Genomic DNA, 6,119 nt, shown 5'->3' with positions numbered 1-6,119 from the left:
TCTGACTGTCATCCCTGCTACTTCCTCTCTTGGAACCTGTTGTGACTAAGGTATGTGGCCTCTTTGGTCGTCTCTTACATCTTCTACCTTCTTTAAGTCTGTATTAACTACTGCTGCTGTGGTGGACTGTGCTAACTCAGTTAACAACTCTTGAACAAACCTTAATCTCATTTGTAAATGGGAGATGCACAATGGAGGGATTGCCCTGAGAGCCCTGTAGTCCTGCATGTGTGGCTTGGATATGGCCTTAGGATGTGTCCCTTTTCATAGATAATAAGGAAAGCATGCAGCAGAGCATCGAGTGAGAAACAGCTGGTGAGGGTGACAGAGTTCTGATCCATTCAGAGGGTCCGCCATTTTATCAGCCTCCGGGGAGTAGAAGAGGCTTAATGGAAGATCGGGTCCTCAGGAACTGAGTGGAATTTATGACGTAACAATTGGCTGGGCCCCTGGAAGACTGTGCTAGCTTCTTGTCAGAGGTTAATTCTAACTTCTGAATTTTTTTTAATGTTTTTTTATGTGTGATGTATGATGTGTATGCATGAGTGTAGATGCACACGGCTTGTGGTGTTCATGTATAGCGGAGAGAACAACTTGAGTTGTGGTAAGCCACATATGCCATTACAAGGTGGCACTGGCTACTGCTGGCCACCAAGCATAAGGTTGGGTAAACAACCAATGTGTACATATGCAGTAAAGTTTTTCGCCAAGTCACTGCCTGGCCAGGGCATGTTGATGAGGTTCTGTGAGGTACTGAGAGAATAACCAATCAGATGTGAGACATGTAAATGAGGTATGATAATGAGGTTCTGTGAGGTACTGAGAGTATAACCAATCAGATGTGAGACATGTAAATGAGGTTCTGTGAGGTACTGAGAGTATAACCAATTGGATGTGAGACATGCAAATGATGTAGAATGCATAACCAATCAGGGTGTGAGACACGCCTCTCCTGGGCCTATATAAGCAGCACCAGTTCTGGGCTCGGAGTCTTTTCGCCTCTGCAATCAAGCTCTCCCAATAAATGTGTGCAGAAGGATCCTGTTGTGGAGTCTGCTTTGCTGGTGAGTCAGGTGCTCACATTGAGTGAGTTGTCTTAGTTAGGGTCATACTGCTGTGAACAGATACCACAACCAAGGCAATGCCTATAAAGACATTTACAAGGCAGGAACTTGGCAGTATCCAGGCAGACATGAGGCTGGAGAGCTGAGAGTTCCACCTCTTGTTCTGAAGGCAGCCAGGAGAAGACTGGGTTCCAGGCAGCTAGGAAGAGGATATTAGAGCTCACGCCCACAGTGACACGCCTAATCCAACAAGACCACACCTCCTAATAGTGCCAGTCCCTGGGCCAAGCATATACAAATCATCACGGGGGTCAATCCTTTCCTTCCAATATGTGAACTCTGGGGTTTGAACTTAGGCCATCAGGCTTGACAGCAAGCCCCTTTAACCACTGAGATCTCTCTCTTTCTGGCCCTACTTCTGTGTATTTTGAACATTTTTCCTATGCCTTGGAAACACCTTGGGGAAAAAAAAACATTCCCAGTCCTCTATACTCTTGGTGATGTTTTTTACTGGTAAAAATTTTCCCATGTTTTCTAGGCTGGCCTTAAACTCATTGTGTAGCTAAGAATGATTTTGACTTCCTCATCTTCCTAGTGCTGGCATTACGGGTGTGTGTGCTCCACTGCCCTCAGTTTGTGCAGTGCTGGAGATCAAAGCCAGAGCCTCATGGATGCTAGACAAGCCCTCTACCAACTGAGTTGCATCCCCAGACCTCTTAATGATAGATAATCAATTTGCCAGTGTGGAGTATATTACCTTTTGGTTGCAATTTGCCATTACCAAAACCAATTTAGGGAGGAAAGGGTTTATCTTAGACTTCCAGTTGACAGTTCATCAGTGAGGGAAGTTGGGGCAGGAACCACAAGGCAGGAACTGAAGCCCAGAACACAGAACACTGGTTTGCTTCTCATGGCTTGTTCAGATGCCTTTCTTATACAGGGCAAATCCATCTGCCTAGGGATGGTGCCATCTACAGCTGACTGCACCCTCCCACATCAATCATTAATTAAGACATGGCCATAGGGCAATCTGATGGAGGTAATTCTTCAGTTGAGGGCTTCTCTTCCCCAACTGTCAAGTTGACATCCAAGATTGGCTGTCAAAGTGGAGTTGTCCAGATCCCAGAACAACTGCCCAGACCTCTGCTCTGTTCAGATAATTTTGTATCAGATTCTAGTTTCCTGAGGGCAGAGTTTACAACTTAGCTTCAGATCTACAATAGTAAAGCATGGTGACAACAGAGAAAGTCCCTGCAGATTTCAAGCATTCTGCTTATATTAATGTGCACACCAAGGAGGAGCAATTAGCAAGGTCATTTGTCAAGGTCCCTGTTTAATTGTTAAAGCTAATTGGCTATTAAGGTAAGGCAAGCCTTATTTCCTACATTGACAGAGGGTTTCTCCTTTAGTTCTGTTTTCTAATCGGCAAGGACTCTCACGTTCCACAACTCACAGTAAGCTAGATATGAGACTAACATTTCTTAGCAGTTTTTGACAATGAAAAACTTTAGAACCACTGCCAAATCGAGAATGGACATGGCTGGCTGAGCACATCCATTCTCTCTGCTCTTGATGTGGATGTGGTCTGCCCCGCTGTCTTAACTCCTGCACTGTGGTTTCTCCCTAAGAAGAGAAGGTAATCCTGAGTTGGGAGATAAAATAAAACATTTCTCCTCTAAGCTGCTTTTTGTCATGTTATGTTATCACAGCAACAGAAATGAAAATGGGACACCCATCCTTCCCTTTCACTGCTTAGTATTCGATTGTCTGCGCGTAACCATTTATACTTTCAAATTTATCTTTTATTTTCAGCCCTCTGGAGCTTGAATCTGGCTTCTCTCAACACAGCTTCTGGAAATATTGAAACATTTTGTTTAAAGATGCAACACAGAGACCGAGAGCCTGGATCGGGGCAGTCCTGGAATTCTCCTCATTGGTGGAGCCACTGGAGGCTGCCCACATACCCTTAGCTGGGCTTTGAGTTTACACAGAATGTGAGCAATATCCTGTACTGATGGAGCTTGAGCTGTGAGCTTGTGAGATGCCGTGCCTGGCCGTAAGTGGCTGCGCCAGCTCCCTTGCTTGATGTTCCACTGGCTGGGAGCCTGGGATTGGTAAAGGTCCCTGTGTGCTCACGATACAACCCTGAATTCACATGCTTAGTTTAGTTCTTAATTACATCCATTGATGTTGAAAAACGTTTAGTCCAAGAAAGAGACCAAAGGGACTTTGGGATCTTAGAGTTGCCAAACTGTCAGGTTTTTATATCAGAGCCACTGGAGAGATGTTCACAGGCCAGATGGTACGTCACAACATGTGTTCCCAAGGAGGATAGACCACATTGCTTACGGAAAGCCTAAAGCCAGTGTCACCCTGAGAAGCCTAGGGGTGACTCTGAGGAATGGGAAACCCTGGGTGGCTACTCTCAAGTGCTTGCCAGTGCTATCTCGGGAGAAGGACCAGGTCTCCACCAGAACACAGCATTCATGCACCCTCTGCACGACATAATGTTTGCTAATAATCCAACAGGACCAAAAATGACTAACAAACTCAATTTTCTTTTACATTTTTTATGTGTACATACGAATGTTTGTGTGCGCCATGGGAAGCACATGGTGGTCAGAGGGCATCCTGCAAGACTTGGCTCTCTCCTTCCTGGGTCTTGGTGATGAAACTGAGGTCACTAGGCTTAGTGGAAAATGGTTTTACCCACTGAGCCATCTCACTGGCCAAATACTTTTAAGAGTAGAATAAAGTAGCATTTATGTGCCTGAACATTTATCCCAGGTCTTTGTTCAGGTGGGTTTGGGGGAGGGGTGGCTGATAGTAACTTGTTCTCTAAGCTGACAATAGATGGTGTCACTCATCCATATGAGCCTAGTATTAGAAAACGTGGGATCCTCTACTCATCAGCTTTGAAATCTTTGGAAAAAATACACCTACTTTCTTCATGCTAATCACCACAGCTAGTGGGCACAAGCTCCTTGCTGGGGCCTATTGCTTCGCCAAGTGCACTTAACATCCATCATCTCCTTTAAAAAAAATCACCACCAATGCCCGAGAGAAGTCCTAGTCTTTAAAAAAAAAAAAAATTGTTGTTGTTGTTGTTATTATATTATTATTTACTACGACTACTACGACTACTACTACATACATTGGCATTTTTGCCTGCATGTGAATCTGTAAGGCAGTGTCAGAACTCCTGGAGCTGGAATTAGAGACAGTGGTGAGCTGCCATGTGGGTGCTGGGAATTGAACTCTGGTCTTCTAGAAGAGCAGCCAGTCCTCTTAAGTGCTGACCCATCTTTCCAGCCCCAGAAGTCCTAGTCTTAACCAAGCTTCCAGATGAGAGCCAGGGAGGCTCTGGTTTACTATGTCACAGTAAGGTTTTCCCTACTGTGGGGAAGTTGGGTCTTCTATCTCCACTCCCATAAGTTAACCCTTCTAGAGCCTAGGCTTTCCTCATGACTGGTTCACAAGCCTGAGAGTTGCTAAATTTGCTGAAAATATTGGGGTATAAAAAACTCTGCTTTGGGGTTTCTTGATCTATTAGCTTAGAATTCTCTGCTTTTTAAAAATTCTTTTCTATCCTTGTATTTCAGCCTCTCTTATTTGATCAAAAATCGAAGCCCCGAGTTGAGTATTTAGGATCTCCTTGTACCTGCTTCTGGTGGACTAAGCACTCTGGGAAATCCTCCCAGCTCAGCTCCATGGGGACCAGACTAGTCCCCTGATGTGTTTCCCTCGGGCTTGGGAACACATTCCCACCTTTAGACTACAGAGTGCAACTTTCTTCCCTAGAAACTACTAGAGAGTAAGGCCCCTGTGATGTCAGCCACCTTCGTGTCTCACAAGTAGCTGTAGCTCAGTAAACAACTGAAATGTATTGGTAATACCAGCATCAGAGTATCCTGGAGATAAATCAGTTGGCCCCACCCCTCTGTCATGGCATTATGCAAATGAGATTTCTAAGAGGCCTTGAGAGTATGTCCTGTTTCCCTGATCTCTCTTCCTAGGATCTGTGCTCAGGGGCAGGAAAGCAGGATTCTTTGTGTGTGTGCATGGCATAGATGAGTGGGTACTCAGGCCACAGCAAGCCTCTGCAGTTAGTTCTCTCCTTCCACCTTCTTGTGAGTTTGGGGATTGAACTTAGGTCATTAGACTTGAGTGAGAAGTGCCTTTACTTGCTGATTCAGCTCACCAGCCAATACCAGGGCTCTATAATAACTCTAGAGTAAGGGAATTTAGTGTTCCAAAGAACTGAATTGATGACAAAATACAGAATTAGAGGTCTCTTTTGTTCCACTCTGTGTGTCCCACCTTTAATGCAGCTACAAGGTGGAGATCAGGAAAGAGTGGGGACTCCATTTCTAAATACAATGATATAGTATTAAGTACTAGGTCTCGCTGGTTATTAAAAAATATTCCGTATGTACATGTGATCTTGTGCAGTGACCCATGTGGGGTGTGTGTGTGTGTGTGTGTGTGTGTGTGTGTAGGTCAGAGGACAACTTCTGGGCCATTTATCAAGAGTGTTCCACCTTATTATTTGAAAAAGAGACTCTTTAACAAGGCACATGCCTTTGATCCCAGCACTCAGGAGGGAGAGGCAGATGCAGATGGATCTCTAAGAGTTCAAGACCAGCCTGGTCTACTGACTGAGTTCCAGGACAGCCAGGGCTACACAGAGAAACCCTGTCTCAAAAAAACGGAGAGGAAAAAGAGACAGAGAGAGACAGAGAGAGACAGAGAGAGACAGAGAGAGACAGAGAGAGACAGAGACAGAGAGAGAGAGACAGAGAGACAGAGAGACAGAGAGGAGACTCGTCCATGTGGCTCCAGTCTCCAGTCTCCAGTACTGAGCTTATAAATGCATACCACCATACCCAGAGTTCCTTTGTTTGATGTGTGTTTGTGTGTGTGTATATGTGTGCTTATGTGTCTGTGTTCATGCACACATGCATGCACATGTGTGATGTTGTTGTTTTGACTCAGGTTCTCTTGCTCACACGGTGAGAACTTTACTGGCAGAACCGTCTCCTCAGCCCAGTACCT

Source organism: Mus caroli, chromosome 9 (assembly GCF_900094665.2).
Source record: "Mus caroli chromosome 9, CAROLI_EIJ_v1.1, whole genome shotgun sequence".
In the NCBI taxonomy this organism is placed as follows: Eukaryota; Metazoa; Chordata; class Mammalia; order Rodentia; family Muridae; genus Mus; species Mus caroli.
Note: the sequence above shows the minus strand (reverse complement) of the source record.